At 46.8% G+C, this 19809-nt stretch overlaps 1 protein-coding gene across 1 annotated transcript in view; it reads left to right on the forward strand.

The window, feature by feature from the left end:
• The first annotated feature begins 12028 nt into the window (after positions 1-12028).
• The window catches only part of vill (villin-like), a 53357-nt gene continuing 45576 nt past the window's right edge, over positions 12029-19809 (forward strand). Inside the window, exon 1 of the mRNA XM_071327905.1 lies at positions 12029-12170. The gene's annotated coding sequence lies outside the window, so the exon portion shown is untranslated. The remainder of the gene's footprint in view (positions 12171-19809) is intronic.

The raw sequence follows: 19809 nt of genomic DNA on the forward strand, positions 1-19809 counted from the left end.
AGAGAGGGTCATGGCCAGGATGAGCTGAAACAGGGGAGAGAGAGGCATGGCCAGGATGAGCTGAAACAGTGGAGAGAGAGGCATGGCCAGGATGAGCTGAAACAGGGGAGAGAGGGGCATGGCCAGGATGAGCTGAAACAGGGGAGAGAGAGGCATGGCCAGGATGAGCTGAAACAGGGGAGAGAGGGGCATGGCCAGGGTGAGCTGAAACAGGGGAGAGAGGGGCATGGCCAGGATGAGCTGAAACAGGGGAGAGAGGGGCATGGCCAGGATGAGCTGAAACACGGGAGAGAGGGTCATGGCCTGGATGAGCTGAAACAGGGGAGAGAGGGTCATGGCCAGGATGAGCTGAAACACGGGAGAGAGGGGCATGGCCAGGATGAGTTGAAACAGGGGAGAGAGAGGCATGGCCAGGATGAGCTGAAACAGGGGAGAGAGGGGCATGGCCAGGATGAGCTGAAACAGGGGAGAGAGGGGCATGGCCAGGGTGAGCTGAAACAGGGGAGAGAGGGGCATGGCCAGGATGAGCTGAAACACGGGAGAGAGGGTCATGGCCTGGATGAGCTGAAACAGGGGAGAGAGGGTCATGGCCAGGATGAGCTGAAACACGGGAGAGAGGGGCATGGCCAGGATGAGTTGAAACAGGGGAGAGAGAGGCATGGCCAGGATGAGCTGAAACAGGGGAGAGAGGGGCATGGCCAGGATGAGCTGAAACAGGGGAGAGAGGGGCATGGCCAGGGTGAGCTGAAACAGGGGAGAGAGGGTCATGGCCAGGATGAGCTGAAACACGGGAGAGAGGGGCATGGCCAGGATGAGTTGAAACAGGGGAGAGAGAGGCATGGCCAGGATGAGCTGAAACAGGGGAGAGAGGGGCATGGCCAGGATGAGCTGAAACAGGGGAGAGAGGGGCATGGCCAGGGTGAGCTGAAACAGGGGAGAGAGGGGCATGGCCAGGATGAGCTGAAACACGGGAGAGAGGGTCATGGCCTGGATGAGCTGAAACAGGGGAGAGAGGGTCATGGCCAGGATGAGCTGAAACACGGGAGAGAGGGGCATGGCCAGGATGAGTTGAAACAGGGGAGAGAGAGGCATGGCCAGGATGAGCTGAAACAGGGGAGAGAGGGGCATGGCCAGGATGAGCTGAAACAGGGGAGAGAGGGGCATGGCCAGGGTGAGCTGAAACAGGGGAGAGAGGGGCATGGCCAGGATGAGCTGAAACAGGGGAGAGAGAGGCATGGCCAGGGTGAGCTGAAACAGGGGAGAGAGAGGCATGGCCAGGATGAGCTGAAACACGGGAGAGAGGGGCATGGCCAGGATGACCTGAAACAGGGGAGAGAGAGGCATGGCCAGGGTGAGCTGAAACAGGGGAGAGAGAGGCATGGCCAGGATGAGCTGAAACACGGGATAGAGGGGCATGGCCAGGGTGAGCTGAAACAGGGGAGAGAGGGGCATGGCCAGGATGAGCTGAAACAGGGGAGAGAGGGGCATGGCCAGGATGAGCTGAAACAGGGGAGAGAGGGGCATGGCCAGGATGAGCTGAAACAGGGGAGAGAGGGGCATGGCCTGGATGAGCTGAAACAGGGGAGAGAGGGTCATGGCCAGGATGAGCTGAAACAGGGGAGAGAGGGGCATGGCCAGGATGAGCTGAAACAGGGGAGAGAGGGGCATGGCCAGGATGAGCTGAAACAGGGGAGAGAGAGGCATGGCCAGGATGAGCTGAAACAGGGGAGAGAGAGGCATGGCCAGGATGAGCTGAAACAGGGGAGAGAGGGGCATGGCCAGGATGAGCTGAAACAGGGGAGAGAGGGGCATGGCCAGGATGAGCTGAAACAGGGGAGAGAGAGTCATGGCCAGGATGAGCTGAAACAGGGGAGAGAGGGGCATGGCCAGGATGAGCTGAAACAGGGGAGAGAGAGTCATGGCCAGGATGAGCTGAAACAGGGAATAGTGTCATAGGGGTATCAATGTTAGTATTAGAATTGAATGTCTTCCTTCCTCTGATGTCCTGAGAACATGTTCAGTGTCTTTGCTTGTTGAATTATCTCCAAATAATTTTCATAAGAATAAATAATTGACTGACAGATGAGGAAACCCCTTCAGGTGAAGCTAACGGTACACCAGCTGTCTCACAGTCCATGACTTTCTATTGATTATCTATTCCAGATATATTGTGTCTCCACAGAACAAGGCAGACCACAGTTATCTCTGCAGCAGGACAGGAGCAGGTGCAAAAACTGTTCTGATCTGACAAGACTGTGAACATAATCACTTAAAGGCAAATCAATTATGTTCATTTAACGTTCTGATCAAGGTCATTTATTTCACACTTTATAAGTAGGCTGTTTCATTTTAACAGAGTCATGTGGAGAATGGGAGGACTGTTGGTTTCTCTCCGCTCTCATCAGTGTTATTTCCTGTTTGGGGAGGGTCTGAACCTGTAGTTGTCTGTGTTGCCAGGTCTGTTTGGGGAGGGTCTGAACCTGTAGTTGTCTGTGTTGCCAGGTCTGTTTGGGAGGGTCTAAGACTGTAGTTCTCTGTGTTGCCAGGTCTGTTTGGGGAGGGTCTGAACCTGTAGTTCTCTGTGTTGCCAGTTCTGTTTGGGGAGGGTCTGAACCTGTAGTTCTCTGTGTTGCCAGGTCTGTTTGGGGAGGGTCTGAACCTGTAGTTCTCTGTGTTGCCAGGTCTGTTTGGGGAGGGTCTGAACCTGTAGTTCTCCCTGTTGCCAGGTCTGTTTGGGGAGGGTCTGAACCTGTAGTTCTCTGTGTTGCCAGGTCTGTTTGGAAGGGTTTGAAACGGTAGTTCTCTGTGTTGCCAGGTCTATTTGGGAGGGTCTGAACCTGTAGTTCTCTGTGTTGCCAGGTCTGTTTGGGAGGGTCTGAACCTGTAGTTCTCTGTGTTGCCAGGTCTGTTTGGGACGGTCCAAGACTGTAGTTCTCTGTGTTGCAAGGTCTGTTTGGGAGGTTCTAAGACTGTAGTTCTCTGTGTTGCCAGGTCTGTTTGGGAGGGTCCAAGACTGTAGTTCTCTGTGTTGCCAGGTCTGTTTGGGACGGTCCAAGACTGTAGTTCTCTGTGTTGCAAGGTCTGTTTGGGAGGTTCTAAGACTGTAGTTCTCTGTGTTGCCAGGTCTGTTTGGGGAGGGTCTAAGACTGTAGTTATCTGTGTTGCCAGGTCTGTTTGGGGAGGGTCTGAACCTGTAGTTCTCTGTGTTGCCAGGTCTGTTTGGGGAGGGTCTGAGACTGTAGTTCTCTGTGTTGCCAGATCTGTTTGGGGAGGGTCTGAACAGGTCGTTCTCTGTGTTGCCAGGTCTGTTTGGGGAGGATCTGAACCTGTAGTTCTCTGTGTTGCCAGGTCTATTTGGGAGGGTCTGAACCTTTAGTTGTCTGTGTTGCCAGGTCTGTTTGGGGAAGGTCCAAGACTGTAGTTCTCTATGTTGCCAGGTCTCTTTTGGGAGGGTCTAGCACTGTAGTTCTCTGTGTTGCCAGGTCTGTTTTGGGAGGGTCTAGCACTGTAGTTCTCTGTGTTGCCAGATCTGTTTGGGGAGGGTCTAGCACTGTAGTTCTCTGTGTTGCCAGGTCTGTTTTGGGAGGGTCTAGCACTGTAGTTCTCTGTGTTGCCAGGTCTGTTTGGGGAGGGTCTAAGACTGTAGTTCTCTGTGTTGCCAGGTCTGTTTGGGGAGGGTCTGAACCTGTAGTTCTCTGTGTTGCCAGGTCTGTTTGGGGAGGGTCCAAGACTGTAGTTCTCTATGTTGCCAGGTCTCTTTTGGGAGGGTCTAGCACTGTAGTTCTCTGTGTTGCCAGGTCTGTTTGGGAGGGTCTGAACTGGTAGTTCTCTGTGTTGCCAGGTCTGTTTGGGGAGGGTCTAAGACTGTAGTTCTCTGTGTTGCCAGGTCTGTTTGGGGAGGGTCTGAACCGGTAGTTGTCTGTGTTGCCAGGTCTGTTTGGGGAGGGTCTGAACCTGTAGTTCTCTGTGTTGCCAGGTCTGTTTGGGGAGGGTCTGAACCTTTAGTTGTCTGTGTTGCCAGGTCTGTTTGGGGAGGGTCTGAACCTGTAGTTCTCTGTGTTGCCAGGTCTGTTTGGGGAGGGTCTGAACCTGTAGTTCTCTGTGTTGCCAGGTCTGTTTGGGGAGGGTCTAAGACTGTAGTTCTCTGTGTTGCCAGGTCTGTTTGGGGAGGGTCTGAACCTGTAGTTCTCTGTGTTGCCAGGTCTGTTTGGGGAGGGTCTAAGACTGTAGTTCTCTGTGTTGCCAGGTCTGTTTGGGGAGGGTCTGAACCGGTAGTTCTCTGTGTTGCCAGGTCTGTTTGGAAGGGTCTAAGACTGTAGTTCTCTGTGTTGCCAGGTCTATTTGGGGAGGGTCTGAACCTGTAGTTCTCTGTGTTGCCAGGTCTGTTTGGGAGAGTGTACGACTGTAGTTCTCTGTGTTGCCAGGTCTGTTTGGAAGGGTCCAAGACTGTAGTTCTCTGTGTTGCCAGGTCTGTTTGGGGAGGGTCTGAACCTGTAGTTCTCTGTGTTGCCAGGTCTGTTTGGGGAGGGTCTGAACCTGTAGTTCTCTGTGTTGCCAGTTCTGTTTGGGGAGGGTCTGAACCTGTAATTCTCTGTGTTGCCAGGTCTGTTTGGGAGGGTGTACGACTGTAGTTCTCCGTGTTGCCAGGTCTGTTTGGGGAGGGTGTGAGACTGTAGTTCTCTGTGTTGCCAGTTCTGTTTGGGGAGGGTCTGAACCTGTAGTTCTCTGTGTTGCCAGGTCTGTTTGGGGAGGGTCTGAACCTGTAGTTCTCTGTGTTGCCAGGTCTGTTTGGGGAGGGTCTGAACCTGTAGTTCTCTGTGTTGCCAGGTCTGTTTGGGGAGGGTCCAAGACTGTAGTTCTCTATGTTGCCAGGTCTGTTTTGGGAGGGTCTAGCACTGTAGTTCTCTGTGTTGCCAGGTTTTTGGGCTGGGACCAAAGCCATGTCTTACATTATCGGGCTCTCAGCTGTAGAGTGATACACACTGCCTACTGGTAAATCCAATACAGTGCTACATTATAGCTTTATCAATACAGTGTTACAATACAGTCTCATCAATACAGTGTTACAATACAGCAATACAATACAGCAATACAGCCTTGTCAATACATTGTTGCAATACAGCAATACAATACAGCAATACAGCCTCATCAATACAGTGTTACAATACAGCCTCATCAATACAGTGTTACAATATAGCCTCATCAATACAGTGTTACAATACATCCTCATCAATACAGTGTTACAATACAGCCTCATCAATACAGTGTTACAGTACATCCTCATCAATACAGTGTTACAATACATCCTCATCAATACAGTGTTACAATACAGTGTTACAATACAGCCTCATCAATACAGTGTTACAATACAGTGTTACAATACAGTGTTACAATACAGTGTTACAGTACATCCTCATCAATACAGTGTTACAATACAGCCTAATCAATACAGTCAATACATTGGACTTCAAGAAAACAGCAGAGAGAGCACCCCCCTATTCACATCGACAGGACAGCTTTAAAAAAAAGGAAAGTTTTAAGTTCCTCGGTGTACACATCACGGACAAACTGAAATGGTCCACCCACACAGACAGTATGGTGAAGAAGGCGCAACAACCCCTCTTCAACCTCAGGAGGCTGAAGAAATTTGGCTTAGCGCCTAAAACCCTCACAAACTTTTACAGATGCAGAATTGAGAGCATCCTGTCGGGCTGTATCACCGCCTGGTATGGCAACTGCTCCGCCCACAACCGTAAGGCTCTCCAGAGGGTAGTGAGGTCTGCACAACGCATCACCGGGGGCAAACTACCTGCCCTCCAGGACACCTACACCACCCGATGTCACAGGAAGGCCAAAAAGATCATCAAGGACAACATCCACCTGAGCCACTGCCTGTTCACCCCGTTACCATCCAGAAGGCGACGTCAGTACTAAGCTGGGACAGAGAGACTGAAGAACAGCTTCTATCTCAAGGCCATCAAACTGTTAAACAGCCATCACTAACACAGAGAGGTTGCTGTCCACATACAGACTCAAATCATTGGCCACTTTAATATATGGATCACTAGTCACTTTAAATAATTCCACTTTAATAATCTTTACATGTCTTACATTACTCATCTCATATGTATATACTGTATTTCATACCATCTATTGCATCTTGCCTATGCCGCTTGGTCATCGCTCATCCATCTTGTCATGTTGTGTTGCTACCATGTTGTTGTTATGATGTGTTGTTGTCTTAGGTCTCTCTTTATGTAGTGTTGTCTCTCTTGTCGTGATGTGTGTTTTGTACTATATTTACATATTATTTTATTATTTTATTTTTAATCCCGGGCTCCGTCCCCGCAGGAGGCCTTTTGCCTTTTGGTAGGCCGTCATTGTAGATAAGAATGTACATATTCTTATTCCATCCCTTTAGATTTGTGTGTATCTCGTAGTTGTTGTGAAATTGTTAGATATTACTTGTTAGATATTACTGCATTGTCGGAACTAGAAGCACAAGAATTTCACTACACTCACATTTAACATCTGCTAACCATGTGACCAATAACATCTGCTAACCATGTGTATGTGACCAATAACATCTGCTAACCATGTGTATGTGACCAATAACATCTGCTAACCATGTGTATGTGACCAATAACATCTGCTAACCATGTCCATGTGACCAATAACATCTGGTAACCATGTCCATGTGACCAATAACATCTGCTAACCATGTGACCAATAGCATCTGCTAACCATGTGTATGTGACCAATAACATCTGGTAACCATGTCCATGTGACCAATAACATCTGCTAACCATGTCCATGTGACCAATAGCATCTGCTAACCATGTGTATGTGACCAATAAAATGTGATTTGATTTGAGATATGGCTATTATATTGTGATCACCACATTCTATGGTTTTGGATATTGCTTTAAAGTAAATTTCTGCTGCTTTAGTAAATATGTGATCAATACATGTTGATGATTTCATTCCTGTGCTGTTTGTAAATACCCTGGTAGGTTGACTGATAACCTGAACCAGGTTGCAGACACTGGTTACAGTTTGAAGCTTTTTATTGCGAAGGAAATATACCTCTCTGTTGATATCACATACATTATCAAACATTTCACACATATTATCCAGATACTGACTGTTAAAACATGGTGGTCTATAGCAGCTTCCCACCAGAATGCGCTTTAGGTGAGGCAGATGAACCTGTAGCCATATTACTTCAACTGTATTTAACATGAGATCCTCTCTAAGCTTTACAGGAATGTGGTCCTTTATATAGACCGTAACATCGCCTCCGTTTATCAGGTATCAAGGTAAGACCCAGATGCAGACCGTGTCGAAGTAACAATGTTTATTAGAGCGACAGGGGCATAGGTACAGGACGGCAGGCAGGCTCAGGGTCAGGTCAGGCAGAGGTCGGTAATCCAGAGGTGGGGCAAAGGTACAGGACGGCAGGCAGGCTCAGGGTCAGGGACGGGAAGAGTGGTCAGGCGGGCGGGTACAGGGTCAGGACAGGCAAGGGTCGGGTCAAAAACCAGGAGGATGAGAAAAGAGAGGCTGTGAAAAGACAGGAGCTGACAGGACAAACGCTGGTAAACTTGACAAACAAGACGAACTGCCAACAGACAAACAGAGAACACAGGTAAAAATTCACAGGATAATGGGGAAGATGGGCGACCCCTGTAGGGGGTGGAGACAATCACAAAGACAGGTGAAACAGATCAGGGTGTGACTGTACCCTGTACACCACCTGGCATCCTACCTGGGCGCATACCTGGTTTCCCGGGGTGTCGGCGATGGAAGTCGGCAATGAGTACTGGGTCCAGGATGTCTCTAGCGGGGACTCAGCACCTCTCCTCCGGGCCATAACCCTCCCAGTCAACCAGGTACTGGAAGCCCCGGCCAAGTGGTCAAACCCTCAGGAGGCATCTCACCATGTACGCCAGATGGCCATCGACGATGGAAGGCGGACAGCAGAGGGGCTAATGATCTTGGAGATGGGGAAAGGGCCGATAAACCAGGGGGACAGTTGCGAGACGCCACCCGGAGGGGAAGATCCCAGGTGGACAGCCATACCTTCTGCCCGAGATGATACCGGGGAGCCGGGGTCCAATGGCGATCCGCTTGTCTTCGATACCTGGAGGTGGTCTTGAGGAGGGCTGACCGGGCTCTGAGATGGGGAAAGGGCCGATAAACCAGAACTGAGGACCCCATGAGGATGTCCACAGGCAGTCCATGGATCCGGAAGACGTGCTGCACCATGAGCTGGGCCGTCTCTTTGGCAGAGGGTAGTTTGGGGAGAGGAATGAAGTGGGCGGCTTTGGAAAACCGATCCACCATCATCAGGATGGCGGTGTTCCCAACAGACGGGGGAAGACCAGTGACAAAGTCCAGGGAGAGGTGAGACCAGGGACGGCGGAGGACAGGCAGAGGTTGGAGGAGACCAGCCGGAGCTTGCCGAGGAGTCTTGTTCTGTGCACACACCGCGCAAGTGGCGACAAATGCGGACACGTCAGGAACCATAGTAAGCCACCAAAAATGCTGTCGCACAAAGGCCAGGGTCTGACGGGCGCCCAGGTGGCAGGCAAGCCTGGTGGAGTTGGCTCACTCCAAGACTGTGGAGCGGACGGTGTCAGGAACGGACATCCGGTTATCAGGCCCCCCCCGGGGTTCGGCCGGGAATGCTGCGCCTCACGGACCTGCTTCCCTATTCCCCAGCTGAGTGCTGTCACCAGACATAAAGGGGGAAGGATGGGTTTCCGGGGTAGTAGTTGTGGGGCGATAGCGGCGGGACAGTGCATCCTGCTTGACATTCTTGGATCCCGGCCGGTATGAGAGGGAGGAGTTGAACCGTGTGAACAACAGGGCCCACCTGGCTTGCCTGGAGTTGAGGCGCTTGGTGTTGCGGCGATACTCCAGGTTCTTGTGGTCAGTCCAAACGATGAGTGTAGTCAACAGGCTGGTGATTATCCTGAAGGCTGGGAAGTGTAGTCAACAGGCTGGTGGTTATCCTGAAGGCTGGGCCGGTGGTGGCTAGTCTGGTGTTTAGGCTGAAGGCTGGGCCGGTGGTGGCTAGTCTGGTGTTTAGGCTGAAGGCTGGGCCGGTGGTGGCTAGTCTGGTGTTTAGGCTGAAGGCTGGGCCGGTGGTGGCTAGTCTGGTGTTTAGGCTGAAGGCTGGGCCGGTGGTGGCTAATCTGGTGTTTAGGCTGAAGGCTGGGCCGGTGGTGGCTAATCTGGTGTTTAGGCTGAAGGCTGGGCCGGCGGTGGCTAATCTGGTGTTTAGGCTGAAGGCTGGGCCGGTGGTGGCTAATCTGGTGTTTAGGCTGAAGGCTGGGCCGGTGGTGGGTAATCTGGTGTTTAGGCTGAAGGCTGGGCCGGTGGTGGCTAATCTGGTGTTTAGGCTGAAGGCTGGGCCGGTGGTGGCTAATCTGATGTTTAGGTTAAAGGCTGGGCTGGGGTAGTTTAGGCTAAAGGCTGGGCCGGTGGTGGCTAGTCTGGTGTTTAGGCTGAAGGCTGGGCCGGCGGTGGCTAGTCTGGTGTTTAGGCTGAAGGCTGGGCCAGTGGTGGCTAGTCTGGTGTTTAGGCTGACGGCTGGGCCGGTGGTGGCTAATCTGGTGTTTAGGCTGAAGGCTGGGCCAGTGGTGGCTAGTCTGGTGTTTAGGCTGAAGGCTGGGCCGGTGGTGGCTAGTCTGGTGTTTAGGCTGAAGGCTGGGCCAGTGGTGGCTAGTCTGATGTTTAGGTTAAAGGCTGGGCTGGTGGTGGCCTCCGCATGTATTCTATTGGTATTGTTGGTTTAGGGCGTGACAGTGATGCAGAGAGAGGGAGAGAAAGAGACAGAGAGAGCTAGAGAGAGAGCTAGAGATTGGGAGGGAGAAAGAGAGAGAGGTAGGGAGGGAGGGAGGGAGGTAGAAAGAGAGAGAGGTACTATAGGTAGGTAGGTAAGAAGGTGAGGAGGTAGAGAGGTAGGTAGGTAGGTAGGTAGGTAGGTAGGTAGGTAGGTAGGTAGGTAGGTAGGTAGGTAGGTAGGTAGGGAAGTAGGTAGAAGGAGGTAGAGGAAGGGAGGGAGGTGGAAAGAGAGAGATTAACTGTAGGTAGGTAGGTAGGAAGGTGAGAAGGTAGAGAGGTAGGTAGGTAGCTAGAGAGGTAAGTAGGTAGGTAGGTACTGTTGAAGTCGGAAGTTTACATTCACTTATGTTGGAGTCATTAAAACTAATTTTTCAACCACTACACAAATTTCTTGTTAACAAACTATAGTTTTGGCAAGTCGGTTAGGACATCTACTTTGTGCATGACACAAGTAATTTTTCCAACAATTGTTGACAGACAGATTATTTCACTTATAATTCACTGTATCACAATTCCAGTGGGTCAGAACTTTACATACACTAAATTGACTGTGCCTTTAAACAGCTTGGAAAATTCCAGAAAATTATGTCATGGCTTTAGAAGCTTCTGAAAGGCTAATTGACATAATTTGCGTCAATTGGAGGTGTACCTGTGGATGTATTTCAAGGCCTACCTTCAAACTCAGTGCCTCTTTGCTTGACATCATGGGAAAATCAATAGAAATCAGCAAAGACCTCAGAAAACAATTGTAGACCTCCATAAGTCTGGTTCATCCTTGGGAGCAATTTCCAAATGCCTGAAGGTACCACGTTTATCTGTACAAACAATAGTATAAACACCATGGGACCATGCAGCCGTCATACCGCTCAGGAAGGAGACGCGTTCTGTCTCCTAGAGATGAACATACTTTGATTTGCACTTTTCGCACCAATCTCAGAACAACAGCAATTGGCCTTGTGAAGATGCTGGAGGAAACAGGTACAAAGTATCTATATCTACAGTAAAACGAGTCCTATATCGACGTAACCTGAAAGGCCATAAAAAAAGCCAGACTACGGTTTGCAACTGCACATGGTGACAAAGATCCTACTTTTTGAAGAAATGTCCTCTGGTCTGATGGGACAAAAATATAACTGTTTGGCCATAATGACCATCGTTATGTTTGGAGGAAAAAGGGGGAGGCTTGCAAGCCGAAGAACACCATCCCAATCGTGAAGCACGGGGGTGGCAGCATCATGTTGTGGGGGTGCTTTGCTTCAGGAGGGACTGGTGCACTTCACAAAATAGATGGCATCATGAGGTAGGAAATTATGTGGATATATTGAAGCAACATCTCAAGACATCAGTCAGGAAGTTAAAGCTTGGTCGCAAATGGGTCATCCAAATGGACAATGACCCCAAGCATACTTCCAAAGTTGTGGCAAAATGGCTTAAGGACAACCAAGTTAAGGTATTGGAGTGGCCATTACAAAGCCCTAACCTCAATCCCATAGAACATTTGTGGGCAGAACTGAAAAAGCATGTGCGAGCAAGGAGGCCTACAAACCTGACTCAGTTACATCAGCTCTGTCAGGAGGATTGGGCCAAAATTCACCCAACTTATTGTGGGAAGCTTGTGGAAGGCTACCCGAAACTTTTGACCCAAGTTAAACAATTGAAAGGCAATGCTACAAAATACTAATTGAGTGTATGTAAACTTCTGACCCACTTGGAATGTGATGAAAGAAATAAAAGCTTTAATAAATCATTGTCTCGACTATTATTCTGACATTTCACATTCTTAAAATAAAGTGTTGATCCTAACTGACCTAAGACAGGGAATTTTTACAAGGATTAAATGTCAGGAATTGTGAAAAACTGAGTTTAAATGTATTTGGCTAAGGTGTATGTAAACTTCAGACTTCAAATGTAGGTTTGTAGATAGGTAGGTAGGTAGGAAGGAAGGAAGGAAGGAAGGAAGGAAGGAAGGAAGGAAGGAAGGAAGGAAGGAAGGAAGGAAGGAAGGAAGGAAGGAAGGAAGGAAGGAAGGAAGGAAGGAAGGAAGGAAGGAAGGAAGGAAGGAAGGAAGGAAGGAAGGGAGAGTAGGTAGTGAGGGAGAGTAGGTGTGTTCAGAACAGTGGGAGGAGAGGATAGACATAAACACACCTTACCGACGCCACCACACACACATACACATACACCTTGACGGCCACACACACTCATACGCACACAGAGGGAGAGAGAGGAGTAGATAGTATAGTTCTCACTCGGAGTTGTATCCAGACCAGACCACTGCTTCTCTTATACCTGGACCATCCTGTATCACTCACCTGCCATAGGTAAGATTCATATGGTAGTTATTTCCTCAATGACAGTGTTATTCTTTCACTACTGTTAAATCAGTCCGTTTTCATGTTGAGATTGATAAGGTTGATCTATTGCTCTTTCAGTCACTGTTGTTACTGGTATTGTCGACTGTAAAGTTCATTCTCTGTGAACTGGCACATAAAGCTTTCATTGTGATTTCACCAGGGAGTTGGAGGTATATTGTGAGGTAGTTCTATGTACTTAGTAAGGTGTGCACTCTGACCATTGTCTGATAACAATAGTGCTTAATAGATGTGGAACCAGTTTTCCCATCAGCAGTATGCCATGGGTTAGGGTTAGGAGGGGTTAGGAGGGGCTAGGAGGGTTAGGAGGGGTTAGGGAGGGTTAGGAAGGGTTATGATAGGTTAGGACGTTTTATGAGGGGATATGAGGGGGTATGAAGGGTTATGATAGGTTAGGACATTTTAGGAGGGGATATGAGGGGGTATGAAGGGTTAGGAGAGGTTAGGAACAGGTGGGGGTGTTAGGTGGGGTTAGGGAGGGTTACGAAGGGTCAAGAGGGGTTAGGAAGGATTTAAAATAGTTTAGGAGAGGTTAGGAGGGGTTAGGAGAGGTTATGAAGAGTTTATCGGGGCTGGGAAGGGTTAGGAAGGGTTAGGGGGGGGTAGGAGGGGATAGGAGGGGTTAGGAAGGGATTAGGAGAGTTTAGGAGAGGTTAGGAGAGTTTAAGAAGAGTTAATAGGTGCTGGGAAGGGTTAGGAAGGGTTAGGAAGGGTTAGAAGGGGCTTTAGGAGAGGTTATGAATGGTTAAGATTGGTGAGGAAGGGTTAGGAAGGGTTAGGAAGGGATAGGAGAGGTTAGGAACGGTTAGGAGGGATTGGGAATGGTTTGGAGGGGTTAGGAGGGGTTAGGAAGAGCTAGGAGAGGTTTGGAAGGGTTTTGAGGGGTTAGGATAGGTTAGGAAGAGTCAGTAGGGGTTAGGAAGGGTTGAAATAGGTTTGGAGGGGTTAGAAAGGGGTTAGGAGAGTTTTAGATAGGTTAGTATGGGCTGGGAAGGGTTAGGAGGGGCTGGGAAGGGTTAGGAGAGGGTAGGACAGGTTAGGAGGGTTTAGGGAGGGTTACGAGGGGTTAGGAAGGGTTAGGAGTGTTTAGGAAGGGTTTGGATGGGTTAGGGCATATGAAGGATTATGATTAGGAAGGGTTAGGGTTAGGAACGGTTAGGGCATAGGAAGGGTTAGGATGGGTTAGGAAAGGTTGTTGCATAGGAAGTGAGAGCTCCATCAGTGCTATTTTAATAAGCCTGACCATAACTTTTAAGTATTGCAGTTGTTACTTCTCATGTGAAACTAAACTCTTGGTGGGTGGAGGTTAGTTAATGGACTTGTTCACAATCTGTTTGTCTGAGGAGAACCTAGAAGCCTGGTAGGACAGGCCGTCATCAGCTGAACTAGCAGTTGGAATTGAACAAAGTCCCCGTACGTCAGCTATTTCCTCTGGTTCCATCACATAGGACCACTAAGCTAGTGCTGCAGTATATTGGGATCATTTTGATACAGTCAACAGACATATAAACAGCACCCTTTTATGTACTAAAGGAGTTGTCCTGCATAGGCCAGTCTGCCAGCAGAACCGCGTTGACTCAGTCACTTCTAATCACTTCTAGTCACTTCCAGAAGCCTGTAGTAGTTAGGTAGTGGTACATAAGTATAGGACAGTAGTAAACTAATTAGTTCAGGTTAGATTAATCATACCACGTTTTTTATTTGGAATGTTGACCTTCAGTTGACATGCTGATGAGTCATGTGATCAGTGTGTATGCTGGATAAACCTTGCATTACAATTTTACCTGACTCCACCTGTACCTGACTCCACCTGTACCTGACTCCACCTGTACCTGACTCCACCTGTACCTGACTCCACCTGTACCTGACTCCACATGTACCTGACTCCACCTGTACCTGACTCCACCTGTACCTGACTCCACCTGTACCTGACTCCACCTGTACCTGACTCCACCTGTACCTGACTCCACCTGTACCTGACTCCACCTGTACCTGACTCCACCTGTACCTGACTCCACCTGTACCTGACTCCACATCTAGTAGTAGTAACGATGGTAGGCGACAGGCATCCTGGTTTGGCCTTCAGAACCACTGGGGCGTTGCCAGTGAAATCACTGTTAGCACATAACCCTATTGTTGAATACTGTAGTGACATTCATGTTTGTTTTAAATGAGTCAGGCCTTAATCTGAGATTAGGTTTCCGTCCCAAAATGACACACTACTCCGTAATGAACTACTATTGGCCAGGGCCCATAGAGGGCTGGTGTTATTGGGCCCCAAAGTTCATTATGTAGTAAGTAGGCTGCCGTTTGGGACTCATCCCTGGTACCATGACTGAGCAGGTTTTAATAAGGGCTGGGGATAGTTTGTTTGAGATTTTTGCAGGCAGCCGGTTCATATCCTGTTTGAGGTCACCAAGCTCCACTCACCACACACTCCCCGTCCTCACTACACCTCAGAGCTGTCATTCAGCTGCCCAGCAACACTCAAACCTGTTTCTAAAAGGAGAAGGATGTAATAGTACTCTGAAATGGTATATAGAATGACTTCCTCTATCTATCTGTATATAGAATGACTTCCTCTATCTATCTGTATATAGAATGACTTCCTCTATCTATCTGTATATAGAATGACTTCCTCTATCTATCTGTATATAGAATGACTTCCTCTATCTATCTGTATATAGAATGACTTCCTCTATCTATCTGTATATAGAATGACTTCCTCTATCTAACTATCTGTATATAGAATGACTTCCTCTATCTAACTATCTGTATATAGAATGACTTCCTCTATCTAACTATCTGTATATAGTAAGTATGACTTCCTCTATCTAACTATCTGTATATAGTAAGTATGACTTCCTCTATCTAACTATCTGTATATAGTAAGTATGACTTCCTCTATCTAACTATCTGTATATAGTAAGTATGACTTCCTCTATCTAACTATCTATATATAGTAAGTATGACTTCCTCTATCTAACTATCTGTATATAGTAAGTATGACTTCCTCTATCTAACTATCTGTATATAGTAAGTATGACTTCCTCTATCTAACTATCTATATATAGTAAGTATGACTTCCTCTATCTAACTATCTGTATATAGTAAGTATGACTTCCTCTATCTAACTATCTGTATATAGAATGACTTTGTCTATCTAACTATCTGTATATAGAATGACTTCCTCTATCTAACTATCTGTATATAGAATGACTTTGTCTATCTAACTATCTGTATATAGAATGACTTCCTCTATCTAACTATCTGTATATAGAATGACTTTGTCTATCTAACTATCTGTATATAGAATGACTTCCTCTATCTAACTATCTGTATATAGAATGACTTTGTCTATCTAACTATCTGTATATAGTGTGACTTCCTCTACCTTACTATCTGTATATAGTGTGACTTCCTCTACCTTACTATCTGTATATAGTGTGACTTCCTCTACCTTACTATCTGTATATAGTAAGTAAGAATCTGTATTAATTCAGTAACTAAACTTCCTCTCTCTTGCTCTAAAGCGGTCATGTAGCTGTGTTCTCATAAATCAAAGCTCACCCATAGTTCTCTGCTTTGGTTTTGCCTTTACGTTCTCATACAGTACAGCAGGCTGTAGTCTTACACTCAGTGAAATTTTATAGTCCTACCGTGACACTAATTTGATAGTGGTATGTCGTAGTGTTTGCTCAGTGACACCCTGTGTGTTTGGCTGCCAGCGCTGATATCTGTCCGAAGGGGCATTTACACTCCCCTGATTGCGGAAGTTGTTTGTTGTCATAGTGCCTAGTTGACGCCAAGTTGACAGGCCTGTCTGTTCTTAGGCCGACTGTTCTCTAGAACACAGAGAATAGTCATGAGATTACCTGCTTTCATAATGAGCTCTTTACTGCAGAACGTTTACTTGCCTTTAACCTTAAAACTACCGACTCGGGTCATTTTGACCACAGAGGCTTATTTCTGTTCACAGCCCAGAGATGGTTTATTAAATTTTTCATTCAACTTGTTCTACCAAATCTAAATAATTGTTTAGTGTTTCTCTATCAATATGGACATATAATGTGTTTTGACCCCAGCCCAAAACATCTCCACCTACAGTCCTACAGTAGATAGGATCTTTATTTGAATATAGGTTTCCATGGAGACATAATGACGAGTTATCCGTACCAGCAGAGGGTGGAGGGGGACCTGTATCCGTGATTTAGACCAGATAGACATATCACCAACAGAGGGTGGAGGGGGACCTGTATCAGTGATTTAGACCAGATAGACATATCACCAACAGAGATTGGAGGGGGACCTGTATCCGTGATTTAGACCAGATAGACATATCACCAGCAGAGGGTGGAGGGGGACCTGTATCCGTGATTTAGACCAGATAGACATATCACCAGCAGAGGGTGGAGGGGGACCTGTATCCGTGATTTAGGCCAGATAGACATATCACCAGCAGAGGGTGGAGGGGGACCTGTATCCGTGATTTAGGCCAGATAGACATATCACCAGCAGAGGGTGGAGGGGGACCTGTATCCGTGATTTAGGCCAGATAGACATATCACCAGCAGAGGGTGGAGGGGGACCTGTATCCGTGATTTAGGCCAGATAGACATATAATCTTCAGAGATGTAGCACACCCACGTACCTGCCTAAGGTTCTACACCACGTACAGTGCATTCGGAAATATTCAGACCCCTTGACTTTTTCACCATTTTGTTATGTTGAAGCCTTATTCAAAAATGTATTAAAAGGTTCCCCCCCCCCCCTCATCAATCTACAGGTAATACCCCATAATGACAAAGCAAAAACAGGTTTACAATTTTTAAATATTACATTTACATAAGTATTCAGACCCTTTACTCAGTAGTTTGTTGAAGCACCTTTGGTAGCAATTATAGCCTCGAGTCTTCTTGGGTATGACGCTACAAGCTTGGCACACCTGTATTTGGGGAGATTCTCCCACTCTTCTCTGCAGATCCTCTCAAGTTCTGTCAGGTTGGATGGGGAGCGTCGCTGCACAGCTATTTTCAGGTCTCTGAAAAAGTATAAAGACAAAAACAACAGGCTGCATGACATCACCAGCCTGGTCGTCCAAAATAGCATAACTGGTGCTTTTTAACACCAATAAATTCCTCCGTTTAAAAATGAATTTAGTAAATGTCAATTTAGCAAACCAGGCACCTAAAAGCATCTTTCTGAACAATGTTTCTGGTTAGTTTCTAGCTTGTTAGAAGGTGTAAACGGTACAGTGAAATGATTACTTGCATAGTGGAATATTTTGTTGTTGTTGTTATGTAGCTAGCTAGCTAAACAATGAACCATAATCCCAACTCATAGCGTTACTACCCTGCATGAATCTACAGGTAGCTAAAGCTAACCAACTAGCTAGGTTCAATGTTAGCTACTGTAGCTATCTAACATTAGGCTATAACTAGCAATGCAAATGGCGCTGAGATACGAATAGCAAGCCAGCCAACTAACAGCATGCTTTAACTTGCAATGAAAACAACTTTCTGACAAATTATAAATGTGTAATATTTGGAAATGTAGCTAGCTAGACTATCTTACCGGAATACATGGATGGACTCTTCTCCCTCTCTGTCACGGATGCCATGGTTGCCCTTTAGTTTGAAGATGTAATCCAGAGACAGGAGTTTTATACAACAGCCTTCTGTGTTCTCTTTTTGGCTCCCTCCGTATTTGCAATCAAACGCCTGAATTTTCTCCATCTCCATCTCCTTAGCTATCATGCTTCCACGAGGCATTCCACTGATTTCAAACCTCGGTCCTCCAGAAAGTGGAGAGCAACACGTGCAGTTCGTTCTTTAAAAAAGCCACTTTAGAAAGGATAACATACAGTGCTTCCTCCTTTAAAAATTGCGAGTTTACGCCGCGGATTTAGAGGTAATTTGTGTCTCTAACTGACAATGAATGGGCGACATAAACCTAATTAGAACCTGATAACTGTGCACAACTTCAGTATTACTTACTACAACTGTTGTTACACTGAGGTTTTTATTCTTTTATTTTGTTAGGATTATTTTTGGTCTTACTGTTGTACTGTAGGCCACTCTCGACCAGTCACGTTGTACAGCGCCTGAGTGGTGCAACGGTCTAAGACGATGCATAGCAGTGCAAGCTGTGTTGCTACAGATGCTGCTTCAATACCCATGCCGTCCTTGACTGGGAGACCCATGAGATGATTGTAGGTTTTTGGTTTCTCTCCCTCTAAAAACAGAAATAAATAATTTAAAATAACAAACTGGCTTTATTTACAAATTATTAACTATTATTATTATTGTTATTAATTTAGAATGATATAAAAGCCTGTTGGATATTCTCACAGATATATTATGAACCCTGTTATTAGCAGGACAATATGTGTTGGTCATATTGGTCATGGATCCCGAGTGGCGCACAATGGGATTGCCTTGCAGTTCTCCAGTTGTATCCACTGAACGCGTGCAAGGTTCAAGGCACGATGGCAGGGGGCACGGGATGGGCCGCAGAGTTGAGCACAGACGACCGACCTAGCCCATGTGGAAGGGAGAGGGAGGGGGTGGGACCGCACGGGGGTGGGACCCCACTGGCAACACTTTAAGGGGCATTGCACTAATAATGGCGCTGACTAGGGAAACGTTCCCGCTGCTCTGTTCTTAGTGCCAGTCTGCACGTTCAAACTAAAACAATGTCACTAATAATGGCATCTTTATACTTTCATTAATAAAATAATGATAAAAATACTCTTTCAAAATGCAGATGTTTATTTAGTTATGGATCAATAATGAATTACTATGTGAATAAATATCACTGAATTACAGAAATATCCTCCAATCCTCTATATGTAGTGATTGGCGGAGAGTCACGTCATATTTTTCGATGTACTGTAGTCCTACCGTAGGTGACATGAGTCTCACTAGTGTTGAGTAATGTGCTGTTAAAAGTGGTGTAGGTCTTATTTATTTAAAGAGCATATTGAAGTTAGAAGCAACAGGATTTGAAGCAATAACCTACAACTATTTCAGCACCGTTTCACTCTGCTCTGAGACAAGCTTGGGGACTGGTCTTGATAAATCAATGAGATTTTTATTTTCACTTAATCTCTGTTTGGGTATTGGTTAGACTACAATTAGGGTGTAGAAATGTTATGTTCTTAGTGTGACCTTTATTTAACTAGGCAAGTCAGTTTAGAACAAATTCTTATTTACAAGGACAGGCTACTCCTTCCTCCCCGATTCCCCGGTCTCCCACGTGCCTGCATTCTCTAGTACAGCCACTATCAGATGCTTCTCAAAGATGCCCTCTGGTGGTCAAACTAGCACTAACTAGCATTAATGGTACCAGTGGTTCACACTTAAATAACGTGCCATAGAATTCTGCGACACCATGCAAGCTGCGCCGCAGTATGCTGCAACTTTAAAAGAAGGACCCACTATACTAAGCAGCTCATGTTATAGACAGAACTTCGCTGCATGGCAGGCCAATCCGAACTCATCTTCTGGCTTGTCCAGCCCATCCATTATCTCAACCAATCATGGCTAGCGGAAAGGTTCCTGTCTTTTTCCATTGCTAAACCAACTAG

This window comes from Salvelinus alpinus, chromosome 10 (assembly GCF_045679555.1).
Source record: "Salvelinus alpinus chromosome 10, SLU_Salpinus.1, whole genome shotgun sequence".
In the NCBI taxonomy this organism is placed as follows: Eukaryota; Metazoa; Chordata; class Actinopteri; order Salmoniformes; family Salmonidae; genus Salvelinus; species Salvelinus alpinus.